This window comes from Staurois parvus, unplaced genomic scaffold (assembly GCF_062004578.1).
Source record: "Staurois parvus isolate SC_StPar_1 unplaced genomic scaffold, SC_StPar_1.0 ptg000249l, whole genome shotgun sequence".
Classification (NCBI taxonomy): domain Eukaryota; kingdom Metazoa; phylum Chordata; class Amphibia; order Anura; family Ranidae; genus Staurois; species Staurois parvus.
In genome coordinates, this window is record NW_028318045.1 from 4596899 (window position 1) to 4616019 (window position 19121).

Here is a 19121-nt window from a genome sequence, read left to right on the forward strand (position 1 = left end):
ATGAGACAGAAAGACACAGAGACACGGAAAGAGAGAGAAAGAGACAGAGACACAAGAGAAAAAAAGGAAAGAGAGAATGAGAAAGAGAGAGAAAGAGACGGGGGGAGAGAAAATGAGAAAGAGAGAATGAGACAGAAAGAGACAGGGAAAGAGAGAGAAAGAGACAGAGACACAAGAGAGAAAAAGAGGCAGAGAGATAATGCGATAGTGAGAGAGAGAATGAGAAAGAGACAGAGGGAGAGAGAGAAAATGAGAAAGAGATAATGAGACAGAAAGAGACAGAGACACAGGAGAGAAAAAGGGACAGAGAGATAATGTGATAGCGAGAGAGAGAATGAGAGAGGGAGAATGAGAGAGAGAGAATGAGAGATAGATAGAGAGAGAGGGGGGGGGGAGAGAGGGGGGAGAGATACCAACAGGCAGAGGGAATGAGGCAGAGATAGACAGAAAGAGAGAGAGAGAGAGAGAGAGAGAGAGAGAGAGAGAGAGAGAGAGGAGGGGGGGGGAAGGAAGGGGAGAGAGAAAAAGAGAGAGAGAGAGACACGGAGAAATGGACAGGGAGAGAGGTACTAAGAGAGCAGGTAGAGATATGAGAGAGAGGGATAGAGAGAGTGAATGTGACAGAGACACTGAAAGAGAGATGGACAGGGATAGACAGGGAGAGATATTAAGAGAGCAGGGAGAGATATGTGAGAGACAGTAGCCAGAGAGACTGCTAGAGAGGCAGACTGACAGAGGGACTGCTGGAGAGGCAGGATGACAGAGAGACTGCTGGAGAGGCAGGATGACAGAGAGACTGCTGGAGAGGCAGGATGACAGAGAGACTGCTGGAGAGGCAGACTGACAGAGAGACTGCTGGAGAGGCAGGATGACAGAGAGACTGCTGGAGAGGCAGGCTGACAGAGAGACTGCTGGAGAGGCAGACTGACAGAGAGACTGCTGGAGAGGCAGGATGACAGAGAGACTGCTGGAGAGGCAGGCTGACAGAGAGACTGCTGGAGAGGCAGGCTGACAGAGAGACTGCTGGAGAGGCAGGCTGACAGAGAGACTGCTGGAGAGGAAGGCTGACAGAGAGACTGCTGGAGAGGCAGACTGACAGAGAGACTGCTGGAGAGGCAGGATGACAGAGAGACTGCTGGAGAGGCAGACTGACAGAGAGACTGCTGGAGAGGCAGGATGACAGAGAGACTGCTGGAGAGGGAGACTGACAGAGAGACTGCTGGAGAGGCAGGCTGACAGAGAGACTGCTGGAGAGGCAGGCTGACAGAGAGACTGCTGGAGAGGAAGGCTGACAGAGAGACTGCTGGAGAGGCAGACTGACAGAGAGACTGCTGGAGAGGCAGGATGACAGAGAGACTGCTGGAGAGGCAGACTGACAGAGAGACTGCTGGAGAGGCAGGATGACAGAGAGACTGCTGGAGAGGCAGGCTGACAGAGAGACTGCTGGAGAGGCAGACTGACAGAGAGACTGCTGGAGAGGCAGAGAGTGATTGAAGAAGAGAGATGATGTGGGTCAGGAGAGCTGTATGAAGGAAGAGAGAGGAGAGAGTGAAGGAGGAAGGAGTGACAGATGTGACAGATGTGAGCTGTAGAAGAGAAAAGCCATGTAGGAGAAATAAAAGGAGAGGAGCTGAAGCTGGGTGACAATCCAGGGATGTGGGTGGGAAGAGGTGATCAGCAGAATAAAGCAGAGGAAGGAAGAAGGAGGCTGACAGAGACCCAGAGAGTGTCAGAGCTGAGAGCAGAGAGATGAATTGGAGGGGAGAGGTGGGAAGAGACAGCTGGAGGCAGAGGGATGGAGAGAGGAGGAACATATGATGAGACTGTCAGAGGCATTTTCTATTCAGCCAGAGCCACCAAATCAGGGCACAGTGCTCATCTCATTGGAGGAGAAGCGCACTGAACAGCAAGTAATCCTGTCCTAGTGGGAGAAGACCGGGACTGCTCCGATCACAGACAGCCTGGCCATTGCAGCTGATCGGACAGACCTAGATCGGGGGCAGGCATGCAGCAGCTGGAGGTGCTGGACAGCAGTGCATGAAGAGTGCCCAGGACCCCTCTGACCCCCTGGCAGGACATCTGACGGATGCAGGACTCCTCTATGAGCTACCAGCCTGACACCCACCCAACACCCAACAACTGCCACTCCACATTGCCTGGCAGCCCTTTGAGCTGGCAGTGCCCAAACCAGAGGCGTGTCTCGGAATGTGACAGTAGAAGAAGCTTCCATCACCAGGACAATGGCACCTCTCTGATGCCTCTAGCAGTCCTGTACCCCCGTAGCAGTGCCCACAGCATCCAATTCCTCCTAGACAAGATGGGAGCAGAGGGCACCGAGTCCTGCACTGCCCTGTGACTGGGCACTACCTGCAGCAGCAGCACTGGGGACTCCTCCAAGTTGATGCCAACTCCTTCCAGGTAGGCTGATGTCTCCCAGCTTGTTTACTGCACAGTGCCAGGTCAGGTCTGTGTTCGGTGGAGCATGTGGGCACCTCTGGAGCGACTAGCTGGCAGGCTGGCACCCTGTGTTGTGGGCTAGAGAAGGTGCAGCTGTAGCAGGCTGTCCTGGCAGGACCAGATGCTCTCTCTGTCTGAGCAGCAGTGCAGAAATCCAGGGATCTTCTCCACTCATTTGTCACTGCTGCTTTCTCACCCAAGGCAAACATTTTCCTATTTAATGACAGTCCCTCCTTAATGACACATTGCATATTGCAGGGCATTTAACACTTTCACCCATCCCTACTCAACTGGTGTAAAGCCATTGCAGTGGCGGAGCAGCGGGTGCTGGGTGCCTTTCACTCAGGGCTGTTGATTTTCAAGCTTAGGTGATAGACAAGCTTCTTGCATAGAAAAAGGAGGGGGGGGGGATCATTGACTTAAGAACATACGTTTAAAGCTTTAACGCCAATATCAAGATCCCATGTTCCTTTCAGAGACATATTTTGTCCCCTTTAGGTCTATTTTTATGACCAGTTCAGTGGATTTGGCAAAATGTTCGCTATGCGATTTTTTTTTTTTTTTTTTACGCAAGGGTCATCCGTACGACGACATTCATGAAGTTCCAGCATGACCTTGTATTTTGTTTGGTGCTTTTGGCTCTGGTGCCCAGCATTTGGATCTTGCTTAGCCAATTGCTTTTGAAAAATCCAGATTCCTGTGCCCAAACTGATATCGTAATGAAAATCTGGATGCGTAACGTGGAAATTGACCCATATGCATGCTAGTTCCGGGACAGTAACATTAAGCCTGCTCAATGGAGTTGCAGCCCTGGAATTAGTATGGGGCATGTGCACTACTTCCATCAGTGCCTAATTACACAGTCTTTGGTTTTGTGATGACGCACCTTGGTGGTTGGCACTGATTGAAGAAACCATTCCTTGACTTGTGCGCACACTAGCTTCGGGTCAGTGATGCTACATTTGTTTTTTTTTGCGTCCCAGCCATGGAAAATGTACAAGGTATGTGCACCACTTCCATCAGAGCCTAACCGTACAACTTTTGGTTTGTGATGACGCACCTGTGTGGTTGAGCACTGATGGAAGCAATCATTCCTTGACTTGTGCGCACACTAGCTCCGGGTCAGCGATGCTACACTTGTTTGTTTGCTTCCCAGCCCTAGAAGAAGTATAAGGTATGTGCTTTACTTCCATCAGAGCCTAATTGCACAGCTTTTGGCTTTTGATGACACACCTGTGTGGTTGAGCACTGACGGAAGTAGTCATTCCTTGACTTGTGCACACACTAGCTCTGGGTCAGCGATAGTAAGAGGTTAATTTACTAAAAGTGGAAAGTGCAATATTTGGTGCAGTTCTGCATAGAAGCCAATCAGCTTCCAGTTTCTTATGTCAAATGACAATTGAACAAGCTGAAGTTAGAAGCTGATTGGCTACAATGCAGAGTTGCACCAGATTTTGCACTCTCCACTTTTAGTAAATAAACCCTTAAACCTGTTCGCTTGAGTCTCAGCCCTGGAATTAGTACAGGGCATGTGCGTCGCTTCCATTAGATCCTAATTATACAGGTGATTTGCTTTGATACAGGATCTTCAGGTCCTTGAAGCAACTTGGGCGTTGATTTACAAGGGAAATAGACTGGGAACTTGCACAGGTGCAGTCGCATTCTGCAAGTGCAGTTGCTCCAGAGCTTAGTAAATAAGGTAAAGCTCCATGTTACAAAGAATACCCAATCAGGTGCAATTTTTGCTTGCATGTGATTGGATAATGGAAATAAGCAGAGCTTTACCACATCTACTGAGCTCTGGATCAATTGCACTTGCAGAGTGCAACTGCACCTGTGCTAGTGGACAGTCTATTTCTCTTTAGTAAACCAGCCCCTTGGTTTACATTTCCTCAAAAAAAAAAAACATTGTGCACTAGAAATTTGCTGCAACAGCTGCTTGCAGACTTGTTGCAGCAGTGCATTCAGCATGCATGCAGAGATTCTGTGCAAAAGGAAATCATCAGAGATTGATGGAGAATGATTTTCCAGCATCCTGGAAAATATTGGGCAGCTCAATGCTCATTACTGACATAGCAACTCCTTTACCATGGCTAGTGGAATTCAACGTGTGTATAGTTGGCTAGCAAAGGTTCGCTGTTAGAAAACTTTGCTCCTTTAGTATATCACTATCGACAAAAATTTCATAATATTTTTATTGCATGGGCATCTTGGTTGGCCATAGTAACTACTGTTATTTCCCAATTTTTTCTCTCTGTCATTTCCCCACCTTGATTCCCCTTTGCAACCCGCTATTCATTATTTGTATTCCAAATTCCCCCACCCCCTTTCCTTGTTTCTCTCTCTGAATTATTCTTATCTACAACCCAACCTCCCCAAATCTCTGTAATCTTATTTCCTGTAAACTAAATTTAAAAATATTTTTACTGGTTCTGGCTTTATAAGGACAAACGAGGTTAAGCCCATGGCACAATGAATCTATATTTCATCAAGCCCCTTACAATGAGAGGCGAGTAGAATAGAAAAAAGGGGGGGTTGATTTTGAGCGATGGGAAGGGGGGGGGACTGACACACATTAATGTGAAGACAATTACCTTAGAGGTTTTTTTTTCATCTCTTAATGAATGGGATGAAATGAGCTTCAATCCACATCTTTCCTCCATAAATGATTTATAGATTGGGATTGGATCACTTTAATATCACCGCACAGGAGCATTAAATGATCATCACTTTATACAGAAGGGATTATTTTGTTTCCTGCCACAGTAGACACCTCGAAAGTGGACAAATTAAAAGCATTCAGGAATTAATCTCCCCTGTCTTTCATCATTCTTGTAGTGTTGGGCTTTTCCCATGACATGGGTTAGATTTGAGCAGTCTTAAGTCACACATAGTTAGGGCTCTCAGCATCCCTACTTTGAAAATAAGGCATTGGGTTAAGGTTTGGTGGGCGGCTGGCTTATACCTGAAAATAGTATTACATTCCTATACAGTTGATGCATTTTATGATTTGTAGATTGCAGCTTGAAAATGGGGGATGGTGGAAGATGGCTTTATTGAATATGTTAAATATCTATCTACCTTTAATATGTCTTTCATCTTTACTTGATTTAACCTACAACAATAGGAGAATAGCTGGGGAAAGCATGAGACCAATGGACTACAATTCATGAAAAGGAAATGTTGGCATCCCTAGGCTTGGGTCACTGCAGTTTTGCAACTACAGGAACTACAAGATCCAACAAGCACTACATTTTCATTGTAAACCAGTTACTGCTCTTCATAGTGGGATCTTCTGGTGCCAGTCAGGCTTAGGGTTTTGTAGAAGATGGACATGTTCCAACATAAATTGCCTCTCCAGCTTTTTTAATTGCAATTGGTTTTATATCTATATACAATACTATATCAGAAGACTGTCTCTTACATTGGTGCTCATTGGGAAGAATGTCTCTGATAGTAGTGGTCAGTAGGAAGAGTGCTTCTTACATTGGTGGGTGGTAGGAAGAGTGTCTCTTACATTGATGGTCAGTGGCAACAAGGTCTTTTACCCTGGTAGTCTGGGGGAAGAATGTGTCTTACATTGGGGGTCAATTGGGAAAATGCTTCCTTTGTTGGTAGTCAGTGTGAAGAATATCTCTTACATTAGTGGTTAGTGGGAAGAATGCTTCTTATATTAATAGTCAGTGAGATGAATGCTTCTTACATTGGTGGTCAATGGAAAGAATGCTTCTTACATTGGTAGTCAGTGTGAAGAATATCTCTTAGATTAGTGGTCAGTGGGAAGAATGCTTCTTAGATTGGTAGTAAGTGGGAAGAATGCTTCTCAGATTGGTAGTCAGCGGGAGGAATGCTTCTTAGATTGGTAGTCAGTGGGAAGAATGCTTTTTATATTGGTGGTCAGTGGAAAGAAAACTTCTTACATTGATGGCCAGTGGGAAGAATGCCCCCCTTTCAGATAGCTAAAAAGATCATTGGTGTCAATGGTTACTTATCTGAGAGGCAGACATTGATGGTTGCTCGAGGAACCCTCAGCAACCTTTGGAAGAACCCTAGGATTCCTCAGGACCCTGGTTGAGAAAGGCTCCTCTAACTTGTAGGTTGGGATTAGGGGACTTGCAGCATAAAAGTCCAACTATGAGCTGCCTTGCTGCCTTTCATACAATTTTTTGCTTTATGTTTAATGTTTTTCCAATTAGTTAGATAGATAGATAGATAGATAGATAGATAGATAGATAGAAGTAATTTTTCTTACTGGGATGACAATTGCTATTTATTAATTCTCCGTCTTAGGCTCAAGCTATTGCAATGAGTATGCCAGTCTTAGGGATCGGATGAGGAACTACTACTCCCATCCTCTGCTATTTATCTTTCTCCAGGTCAGCCCAAACTGTCGCCATGCGTACGCATAGCCTTAAGGATTGGACGAGGAACTACTTATCCCATCCTGTGCTACCTGTCTTTTACCTCTATAAATTTAGACTAGCATAATGTATGAATTAGGTTTAGGGATGGGAAAAGGAACTATTAATCTAAGCACTCAGAGAATTTCATATTTTTCCTGCCATATGCTTTCCCCAGCCAGGCTGATATAGGAATACTACCAACCTTTAGCCAGCAGCCAACTGCAAGCCTCGGCATGTGCTCCATCCTCTTGAATGTTTTACCTATCTAGACATAAACTGTAGTATTGTAAGCAGGGCTTAGGGGGTCTGTTGATGAACCCCTACTCCCGGCATGCATTGCATATTGTTATTTTATTATACTGTCGGCTTGCTGTTTACCAACTACATTCAGGTTGTAATAGCGTGGGCTTATGCCTGCAGATCTCCAACTGTTGAGGAGTCAGGAATAGCATTCCCTGCTATTTGTATTCAAATACTGTACGTTTGCTAGGTTACTTCCTGGTAAATCATATAATTGTTTAGTGCAAGCAAGCAAAGCAAAAGGGTCTGCCGAAGAACTACACATTCCAGTATGCGTGGCTTTCATCCATAATTGTGCAATCTGTAGCAGGAAACAGACTAGTCAATTGTTGACAAACAAGTCTGGCCATACACAACAAATAATTTGTAGTATTCAACAAAAAATTTAGAATCTGCCCAACCTTGCTCTGATCAAGGGGGCGTGCAAGTTTATACTCCATATCAAATGATCATTCCACCTGGTGTTAATTTGCCCAAGGCAAGTGTAAAATCTTCTTTGACCAAAACAGATGACTTCTGTTGCATATAGAAGCTTGTTATTTGCTCTATTATTAAACCCCCTGTGCTACCTGCGCCTATCAGCCAATCAAAAGCTGCCCAGGGAATGTCCAGTCTAACGCATGTTTTCACAGGTTTTTAATGTGTTTGTTGCACCAATAACACTTGTGATTAATGAAAGTGGAGTATGTCCAATGCCGTTGTTAGCTGGAGAATGTCAAACAGTCCTCAGGCATTTCAGGATAATTGACATTGACTAAAATTCTCTCTGAATTCTGAGGACACTTCAAGTCCCAGATGACCCGACAACTGTTACAGCGGACTGGGGACTTTATTTGTGCTAGGGTTTGCTGGTGTCACCCTTGAACTGTGCCCGCCACACCCAGCCCTATAAAAAGAACTAACCTGGATGGGAGACATACATATCAAGTCATCAGAGCGTGTAAACGGAGTGTTCTGCTGAGTTTATTGTGACATGTTCATGAATGTGCCTGTATGTAACGTGTACATGTGTATACTGTATGTATTTATAGGAATGCACAGTACATCCCAATGATGTGAATGTCAAGGATTGACGTTACTGCTGAGCACACAATAATCTTCAATATCGCTAATTACCTTATAATAATACAATAAGCATCCTAGACTATAGTCTGCATTATAAATAGACTTCCCTATATGTGGCAGCAATTTGCAGCTTAATATTCTGGGAAAATAAGACATACATTCTCCTAATAGAATTGTATGCCTTGGGGGTGAACGTGATTACCATTTTAGGATTCTATCTATCTATCTATCTATCTATCTATCTATCTATCTATCTATCCATCCATCTATTTATATCTTTAGATTCCGATATCTATTTGTTTGTCTATCTATCTATCTATCTATCTATCTATCTATTTCTATAGATCTATCTATCTATTTCTTTAGATATATTTATCCCTCTATTATCTATCTATCTATCTATCTATCTATCTATCTATCTATCTATCTATCTATCTATCCTTTTTTATCTGTAGATCGATCTATCTTTCTATTCATCTTTCCTTTTTTTATCTATAGATCTATCTATCTATCTATCTATCTATCTATCTATCTATCTATCTATCTATCTATGTAATTCAGTTCCTCTCTGTCACTCACTCTCAGTATCTCTGTATCTCTCCCTCACTGTTTCTGTTTTTCTTCTCTGGGGATCCAATACTTGAATAATCTGTTTATCTATCTCTCACACGCATTCTTCCCTGTGTCCTGATGATACTTCTATAAAAGCATGACCCAGGGCTGCCACAAACCCCACAAATGTACAAAACATTCTATAAGAGTGACTGTCCTGCACTGGGGATGGTGGTATGCAGAGAGTAGGCTGAATGAGATGCAGCCTTTCAACAGAATATTTTATTTTTTCACAATATTGCATCAACGGTTGTGCTACATTTTTAGAGAAACGGGAAACCACATATCCAGCATATGCTTAGTGACCCATCAGGCTAAATGGAACTGACCTGCTTATTATGGAAGTTTATCTGAGATATTGTTTTTTTTTGGACAATGCACATTGGATTGCACAATGTTAGCAGACATGGTACTTAGAAATCTTTTTGTTGATTGTCTCAATGTTTGGAGTCGCTGGCAGAGCGTACTGATCCTAGAGTTCATCATTTTATCAGAGCGATCGAAGATGAGGGAGAACTAGATTTGTGTTGGTTCACCACTCATAAGGCTGGCAATGACATCCAGTGGATTTGCAGGTTCATTTCCAGAGAATATCTATGGAAACAGAGAAGACATTGTCGGGTTATTTAGTGTTTAATTATTTGATCTGTCTCCCAGTTGTTGATTATTTAGCTGTTTTTCCCAAATGTATTGCTCCCTTCTACTCGCTTCCCTTCCATGGTTGTATTGTTATCTGAGAAAGAGACATATATTTATATTAAACCCACCGTCGGCCCAGAGATTTACAGACCTGGATTTAGGATTTTGGAAAGAAGAGATTTTTTCCATCTTTTAGCTCTCAGTGCTTCTTTAGAGTGAGGTTTGAGGAGCACTGGGAGTCCAACTGTTGAAAAACGGAGCTGTTTTAACCACCAAAGGATTTGTATTTTTCCCATCCAGTTCTGAGATTTATACAGACCAGCCAGGTGGCTGACGCCACTCTCTGTATTACATGTACGGAAATAAGTGGTGTCCTCTCTCCACTCCCAGCCACTGATTGGACAGTGAAAGAGCAGAAGCAGACTAAGGAGGCCATCCTTCTGCTCTCTTCTCCTATCAGCATGTTCTTTATCAGTGCATTTGTATGCAGCACACTTGATTGGCTCCCAGTCCCGTCCCTTTCTCTCCCAGTCCAAGAATGCAGCTGCACAGGGGATTGGAAGAAGCTGATTCCAAGTCAAATCCAGGTATGGATTACAATACTAATTGTATTACAAAATAGATTCAATGATTTATCAGTCAACACAAAGCTGTAATATTTCTTGTCAAATCTGCCCGGGGTTCAACTTTAAAGGAAGCTGGTCAGGATAAAAATAAGAAGCATGACATTACTGTCCTACTTCTGAAAAAGCCATTTGCCTGGCTTCAATAGCTTGGGAAAACTCTTTTTCAGATCGAGTATGCTGATCAGGAGCTTTTAACTCAGTTTGACTAAACTTGCTGCATGCTTGTTCCAGGTTTGTGATTCTAAAAGTAGATTGAACTCTCCTTTTGAAAATTCCAGCTGCAAGGCTATTATATGAATACAAAAGCTTTATTGCCTCCTGAATTACTGGAACGCAAGAAGAGAAGGAATGTTGGCTTCCCTGTTCATGGATACATGCCTGTTTTCAAAGTATTGGGAAAAAATACAGCCAGGAAGGTGACATTTTCAGAGGAAGGGTATCAGAGTGAGTTCTTGTATTTTCCTCAGTACATGTTTTTTTTAAACATTTTGGAGAAGTGGAGCTTTAGGAACCAAACAAATACATTCCTAAAAGAACTTACATGTTGGTGCTTCCATTTCAAATTCTGATCTCTCTACAAATTCAAACCTCTCTGCTAGTGATCTGGTGTCCTGCTAGAACAGTGGTCTCCAAACTGCAATCCAAGGGCTGAATGTGGCCCTTTGCTAGCCTTTATCTGGCCCTTGAGGCAATATTACTCCCATTGATACGAACAAGGGGCATAATTCCTGCCACTGACAATAATGGTGGGGTCACCATTCCTCCCACTAATATCAATGGTGGGGCACTATTCCTCCTCCTACAGACCAGTGGCACTATGTTACTGAACACCAACCCTGTGGCAATGTTTATTTTCACCAATGCTGGGCCCAGGACATTTTCTACCCCCCACTGGCCACAATACAGCTCCCTTAAAATCTGAAGGACAGGCCCTTTGTTTGAAGTTTGGAGACCCCTGTGCTAGAACATCAATCCCTGAGTGTGAAGATCAGGTATTCTCAACTCTGCCCACTGTAGGTTCTTCACTGGCAGAAAAAAAAGAGATGGATTTTGTGGCCTTCATCTTCAGTCCTTTTCTAAAGCACATTTTTTTCATTTAACTCGCATTTTTTACTAGGTATATTGTTATTTATTTTAACTTTCTTTCACCCACTGGTTTACTGTAGTTGTATCTCACTTTGTGGCTTTCTTTCTGCACTAGCTGTGCATGGGAGAGGAGAAAATGTCCAATACTTGTTATAAGCGTATTCCACTTCAGACTTCAATTGTCTTTTATAGTACTTGAGTGACAAATCTAAACTAGACCAATTACATTAGCAGCTGACTGGTCTTATTGTTTTATCGCAGCCATGAAGTGGGATTGCGACGGAATGACGGAGCAGCTATCACTTGTTTAGATCTGTATGTATAATATTCTAGCGTTTCTTAAATGGGGTTGACATGATATAGCAACTGTTATTTGGTCACCAGAACTAGTGTCCCCATTGGAAAATTTTCTCTCAGTTACTTTTCAGGGGACAACCCAAAATCTGTAATTTTCTTTACTCTCTCTTTCAATGAGAATGGTATACAAGAAAAATAAAGACGGTGAATCTCCTTAACAGGGACACAGACAGCAATAAAAACTGTCAGCTGTTCTAATCCATCTCCACTCTGTCCAAAACTAAAAAAAAAATTCAAACATAAAAAAATCTTTGCCTTCAGTTATGCTTTAAGGCGCACCCTATTATGAGATGCAACAAAAGATTAAAAAAATGTGTAAATCATACTTTTCATGAAAAAATGGCAGTTGTTTTTGATAATCAATGCTTTAGGCAGGAGCAAGAGACAGGGGCTCACTGCAGCGCACACATTGCTAAAATAGATCTGCCCCTTCTTGAATTTACCAATGTTGCCAAATTACAGATCTGAGCCTGACTGCACTGTTAAGAAAGGTTGAACCTTCTTGCCACAACTTGGCAGGGAACTGCAAGTGCCAGCATGTCTTCCTCTACCCTCTGGAAATCTGCAAGGAACAATCAGTATGAACTGAGAAGCACCAGAAAACCTCAGTCACATTTTGCTCAGACATTCTGCTGCAACGTTGCATCTCCCTGCCTTTGCAGTGACAAGTGTACCTCTAAATTTATGGAGAAGGGTAGCACGTGCCAAGTTGGATCCAAATCAAAGCACTCAGCAAATTAATATTCTAATGGCTCCTAGGTACAGATGATATAAACTGCCTTGTTTCTATCAACCTTGTTTTCCAGACACTGACAACTCCGAGACCCCTGTGGCCTTACACACTGTAAATGGCAGGACAGTAATGAATGAGTATTTAGCTTACAAAGATATTTCCATTTTGCTGGTTTTTAAACATGTATATGTTATGTGTCCTGTTTTTTTTCAAGAATAACATTAGGCAACACTAAAAGAAATGGCCATAAATATACTACAGTATATACTGTATATATATATATTTATTATTATTATTGCAGGTACTTATATAGCGCCATCAATTTACACAGTGCTTTTACATATATATTATACATTCACATCAGTCCCTAACCCTCAAGGGGCCTACAATCTAAAGTCCCTAACTCACATTCATACATAGGCATACTGGGGCCAATTTTAGACAGATACAATTAACCTACCAGCATGTCTTTGGGGTGTGGGAGGAAACCGGAGTACTTGGAGGAAACCCACGCAGGCACAGGGAGAACATGCAAACTCCAGGCCGGTGATGCCGTGGTTGGGATTTGAACCAGCGACCCAAGTACTGCCAGGCGAAGTGCTAATACTGCACATAAAATTAAACAAACACTTTTTAATCAGAGTATAGCATCAAGTCAATGAAACTCCTGGAATATTGATCTGGTCAGTTAAGTAACAGAAGGGGTTGTTAATCAGTTTCAGCTGCTTTGGTGTTAATGAAATTAACAACAGGTGCACTAAATGGGCAACAATGAGATGACCCAAGAATGGTTTTACAGGTGGAGGCCACTGACATTTTTTCCCTACTCATCTTATCTGACTGTTTTTCACTAGTTTTGCATTTGGCTAGGGTCAGTGTCACTACTGGGAGCATTAGGCGAAACCTGGAGCCTACAGAGGTTGCAAAGGCAGTCTAATTCCACCAGGATGGCACATCAATGTGTACCATTGCCAGAAGGTTTGTTGTATCTCCCAGTACAGTCTCATGAGCATGGAGGAGATTCCACGAGACAGGCAGTTACTCTAGGAGAGCTGGACAGGGTCGTAGAAAGTCCTTAACTCATCAGCAGGACCAGTATTTGCTCCTTTGTGCAAGGAGGAACAGGCTGAGCACTGATAGAGCCCTACAAAATGACCTCCAGCAGGCCACTGGTGTGAATGTCTCTGACCAAACAATCAGAAACAGACTTCATGAGGGTGGCCTGAGGGCCAAACATCCTCTAGTGGGCCCTGTGCTCACTGCCTGGCAACTTAGACCTCGACTGGCATTTGCCATTGAACATTAGAATTGACAGGTCCGCCACTGGTGCCTTGTGTTCTTCACAGATAAGAGCAGGTTCACCCTGAGCACATGTGATAGATGTGAAATTTTCTGGAGAAGCCATGGAGAACGTTATTCTGCCTGTAACATCATTCATCATGACCGTTTTGGTGGTCGGGCAGTGATGGTCTGGGGAGGCATATCCATGGAGGGACGTACAGACCTCTACAGGCTAGACAATGGCACCCTGACTGCCATTAGGTATTGGGATGAAATCCTTGGACCCATTGTCAGACCCTACGCTTGTGCAGTGGGTCCTGGGTTCCTTCTGGTGCACGACAATGCCCGGCCTCATGTGGCGAGAGTATGCAGGCAGTTCCTGGAGGATGAAAGAATTGATACCACTGAATAGCCCACATGTTGACCTAAATCCAATAGAACACCTCTGGGATATCATTTTACGGTCCATCCAACGCCGCCAGGTTGCACCTCAGAGTGTCCAGGAGCTCAGTGATACCCTGGTCCAGATCTGGGAGGAAATACCCCAGGATATCATCCATCATCTCATTAGGAGAATGCCCTGATGTTGTCAGGCATGCATACAAGCACGTGGGGGCCATACAAACTACTGAGAACCATTCTGAGTTGCTGCAATGAAATTTCAGCAAAATAAACTGGCCTGCTTCATCATTTTTTCACATTGATTTTCGGGGTGTCTTTGAATTCAGTCCTCTGTAGGTTGATCATTTTCATTTCCATCAAACGTTCCTAACACATTACCATAACAGTATAGATATCCGGCATGACACTTTTCCCTATTGAGATCTGATGTGTTTTCAAAGTGTTCCTTTAATTTTTTTGAGCAATGTATATACAGTATATATATATATATATATTTTTTTTTATGAACTGGTGTTGGCTGGAGAATGTGTTTGCACAAAGGTCAGACATAGTTCACCATTAAATCAGAAGCAGATTTGAGGCTCCTAGACAGAGAATTTGCAGTCTTAGAAAGAAAATGAAGGTCTAATTTTTCAGGGCAAAACAACTCAGTTGCATGAAGGGGCACTTGGAAATAAATCTGGACCATACACTGAGAAAAGATGATATAGAGTAGATGGTGGCAATCAGAAACAATCAAAAATTGTTTCCTTTTTTTTCACTAGAGAGTCTCCTAAAAAGCTCACATTAACATTTGTGAGATTTTCTACCTGTATTTACATTCATATTTCACATAATTTCCTCAACTGCAGTCAACCCATTGAATCATTCTTCGTTTCCCTTCTGTGTCTATCTGCGGCCTCCTTCATTTTTAGATTTGTACTGGTTGCCACAGGTGACTATTGTAGTAGCCTTTGTGTTCAGGACCTGATAAAACCTGCCAGTAATGCACAGTGCAGCTCATAGCAGCCTGAGAGAGGCAGTGCATGCATGGTAATCTGAAGATCATATTTTTTTTCTTGTGGAGTGAAATACCTGGTTCTGCCATTGTTGACTCCTGTGTGCAACAGCCTAGTTGTCTTTTTTCTTTGGTATTTTGACAAACCTGGAACAAGCATGCAACCAGTAAAGTCAGAATTCCTGATCTGCATTCCTCTAGTGCAGGGGTCTCCAAATTATGGCCCTCCAGGTGTTGAGGAACTGCAAGTCTCATGAGACCTTACAAGACTCTGACAGCCACAGGCAAGACTCCAGAGGCAGAGGGATGATGGGACTTGTAGTACTTCAACAGCTGGAAGGCCATAGTTTGGAGACCCCTGCTCTAGTGGGTCAGTGGCTCAGAAAGCATTGAATCATTGAAGCACTCTGTGAAGGACAGATCAGCTGTGGCAGCCTGTACGATTTTCACAATGTGCTCCTATTTGCCGATTGGTGGGCATCAATCTGCATGGATCCCTTCCAATCAACTGTTTAAAGAGACTACCACCACCAGATTGTTTCTTTTTTGTATTACCTTTACTTCCTGTCTTGGAGAACATACTAAAAAATTAGGGCAAATCTCCCCCAATGGGTTCACAAACAGCAGCAAATACCTGCCAGAGGCTCTAACACCCCCCCCCCCCCCCCCCATAAACACACTCCATACAAAGCCTAAAGGAAAATAAGTTCTCACTTTGAAATACTAAAAGCCTGGGTTCAATTTTAAGTGCACCTGTGCCCAGACTATGAATAATAATCCTTTGCCTATGCATGCCATAGCATAGTCCTTTAACTGCTTTCCCGCCGCCCTAGAGTAGAACTACTGCTACAGGGTGGCAGGGCTGCGCAAGATTACGTATATATACATTATTTGCATTTCCAGGTAGGGGGCACGAATGCGCACCACCTTACCCGAGCTGCCATTGGCGGCTTAGGATGTCAATCACTGGGTCCTGGCAGGAGATTCCACCCCAGCTACCGGCGATCGCTGTGTAGAACTGAAAGGGGAGGGACCTGTGTGAAAACAACACAGGTTTCTCTCCTGCCAGCAAGACATGCTGCTGTGTATATCTCTGCACAGCAGATAAATACACAGCAGCATGTCTTCGTAGTAATACACACATAGCACGTAATGTAAAACAGCACACTGTTAACCTTTTGATCGCTCCAGATGTTAACCCTTTCCTGCCCAGTGTCATTAGTACAGTGTCAGTGATTTTATTAGCACTGATCACTGTATTAGTGTCATTGGGATATCACTGGCAGTTAGTCAGTTCCCACCCAGTGTCAGAATGCCCGCCACAGTCCCACATTCCCGACGCTAGTATATATATATATAAAATTCCAGTATATATACCGCCATTTGTAGATGCTATGACTTTCACGGAAACCAATTAATTTACATGTATTGTGATTTTTTTTTAGCAAAGTCATGTAGCAGAATACATTTTGGCTTAAATCCATGAAGAAATTTTATTTTTTTTCTGGATATGTTTTATAGCAAAAAGTCAAAAATATATTTTTTTTTTTCAAAATTGTCGGTCTTTTTTTGTTTATAGTCCAAAAAATTAAAAACACACAAGTGATCAAATACCACTGAAAGAAAGCTCTATTTGTGGAAAAAAAGGACATAGATTTCATTTATATACAGTGTTACCGCACAATTTTCAGTTAAAGTAATGCAGTGCCATATCGCAAAAAATGGCCTGGTCAGGAATGGGGTAAATGGTTAAAATGTTCTGAAAATCGGGAGGTGGAGGCCAAATTCATGATTACTGTATGTGACTGCTTGTTATTGGCTCTCACAGCGGCCCCTCCCACTGGCTCCCGATCATTACCAGTGACCAAGAGCTGTCAGTGACAGCAGTGCACCATGGGTGTATAAGTAGTTAAGACCTAATCGCCCTGCTGCCGCACATGCGTTGGGCAGTTGGCAAGAGGTTAAAATATTTACATATTCTTAACAAGCAGCAAAACAGCTTTAAAACAATCCAACCTGTCCTATCTTGCTGACTGTAGTAATCCAAAAGACTCCAAGGCCCTATTCACACCTGAGCATTTTGTATATCAAAGCTCTGAAATGCTCAAGATCCAAAATTTGATGGTTTTCAGTTGTGTCTGTTCACACCTGAGTGTCGCTTGTAGTTCAAAAAAGTACATGAGCCTCTTTTGAGCTTCAAGCTTTGATAGGGAGTCATGCTGAACACAGTCCTTGACAAAATGTTCAGATTTCTGCCTAGGGCAATCAGAGATGGGGAGACACTTCATATAACCCCCACTAGAATACAGATCAGTTTAGAACACACTAACAAAAGCAGAGAGCTTTAATAAGTCACAGAGTCTGGTTTTTGGCCTGAGATATAACTTCCCAAACCAAACTATGTACATGGATAATTCCTGCTATGATGGAGCTACTTTTATAACACATGATTGCATAAATGAATAGCAAACTAACAATCTATTAGACACCAAACACACCTATGTTACTAGGTGCAGAAGTCTGATGGGATACATTACATCTCCTATAAAGAAAATGCATAAGATCCATATCATATTTCGTGTTTATCAAATTGTAGTTTCATTCTATTTAATAATATGTTAATATGATGTTGGTTGTCAGATTGTAGTACCTTGTTATCTGGAAAATATAGATATAGTTAGAAAAGCTGTCATTAAGGGCATAACAAAACACTTTAACACACCTTTTGCATATCCCTTGGACCTTTTATTGGTTCATTCTGTAAATGCCATCTTCAGGGACCTGAAAATATGGTTGCAACTGACACTAGTAGCTCCAGTCTCCATCGAAACTATGAAGGAATGCTAAGGGTCATTTATGAGAACCAGTGAATCTTATGGCAGATTGTGAACGGTGCATGCTTATGTTAGAACACGTAGTGGCAGCTACCATTTGTGAGTGTGAAGGGTTAATTGCAGAGTTAACCTGCCTGAGTGGCTTCTACTCTCAGTCTGCTAGTGCTTAGATCGTTGTCCCATGAGCTGCAATATCCCTGCGCAGGCTGAGGATGACAGTGCAATCTGTCACATGGATAGTCTTGTTCAAGTTCATTTTAAAATATCTTAATTCAATCTTTTAAATCAGTGTAAAGGTGATGTTTCCCTTTAATGAAAGTTATAAAAATTGAGATCTACGAAGTATACAAACACAAGGCAGAATGGGATTACAAGAATGAAGTCTTTGGAGTTTACGTTTGTCAGCCGGTCAGATCCCTCGGAATACTTCTGTTCTTCTACTGGATTGTTTTATATTGTAATACAACATCTTTTTCTCTAGAATTGGGGATTTTGTGGATCAAAATGCATCTGGTAACAGCTGGGAAATCTGTTTGAATCCCATTGTTGTTCACTGCTGCAGGAGCTAAACCGAGCAGGCTCTGTTTGTGGAGGTGAAGATGTTTTATGTAAGATGTGTGCGATGGTTTGACAGGGTTTGACTCTAATGCGGTATTAGATGTAATTGTGTGTGGGAGATAGATAGATAGATAGATAGAAAGATAGATAGATAGATAGATAGATAGATAGATAGATAGATAGATAGATAGATAGATAGATATTAAAAAGAGAGATTTGATAAAACACTAGAATGAAAAAATGTAATAGATCCCAGATTAATTTATTTTTCTTAAAGGCTAAGGTCTCCTTTTCAGAAAATTGCCTATGGAGTCCAGGGGCCCCAGTAGGGATAAAATTGTGCAGCTTTGAAAAATGTTGATTAATGCAATGGATATGATTTATGCAGCTGTTGATTTAATGCAACTGTAGGTCATTTGTGACCCTGGCCTTACCCCCACCCCAAAGCCTGGACAAAAACTGCTATAGTTAGAATTGCTCAACTCTGTCTTCTTGCTAGCACACTCCAGTCGCTGGGCACTCGCCCCAAGCATCACAAGAGCTAGCGATCTCCTGCATTCAAAACCCCATACGTGATGTTGACTGGTATACCCATAGGAGATTGTTTGGCAACCCATTCCAAAACAATGGGCATTAATGTGCAATTGGTCTTCACTTTGCACTTATAACAGCCTCCACTTTTCTGGGAAGACTTTGCACAAGAGTATGGGGAGTGTCTGTGGGGATTTGTGCCCTTTTGTGAGGTTGGGTATTAATGTATTGATGTTGGAA

General features: G+C 42.6%; 1 protein-coding gene across 1 annotated transcript in view; it reads left to right on the plus strand.

Annotated features, from left to right (window-relative positions):
• The first annotated feature begins 1453 nt into the window (after positions 1-1453).
• The window catches only part of CHRM2 (cholinergic receptor muscarinic 2), a 308169-nt gene continuing 290501 nt past the window's right edge, over positions 1454-19121 (plus strand). Inside the window, exon 1 of the mRNA XM_089680678.1 lies at positions 1454-2418. The gene's annotated coding sequence lies outside the window, so the exon portion shown is untranslated. The remainder of the gene's footprint in view (positions 2419-19121) is intronic.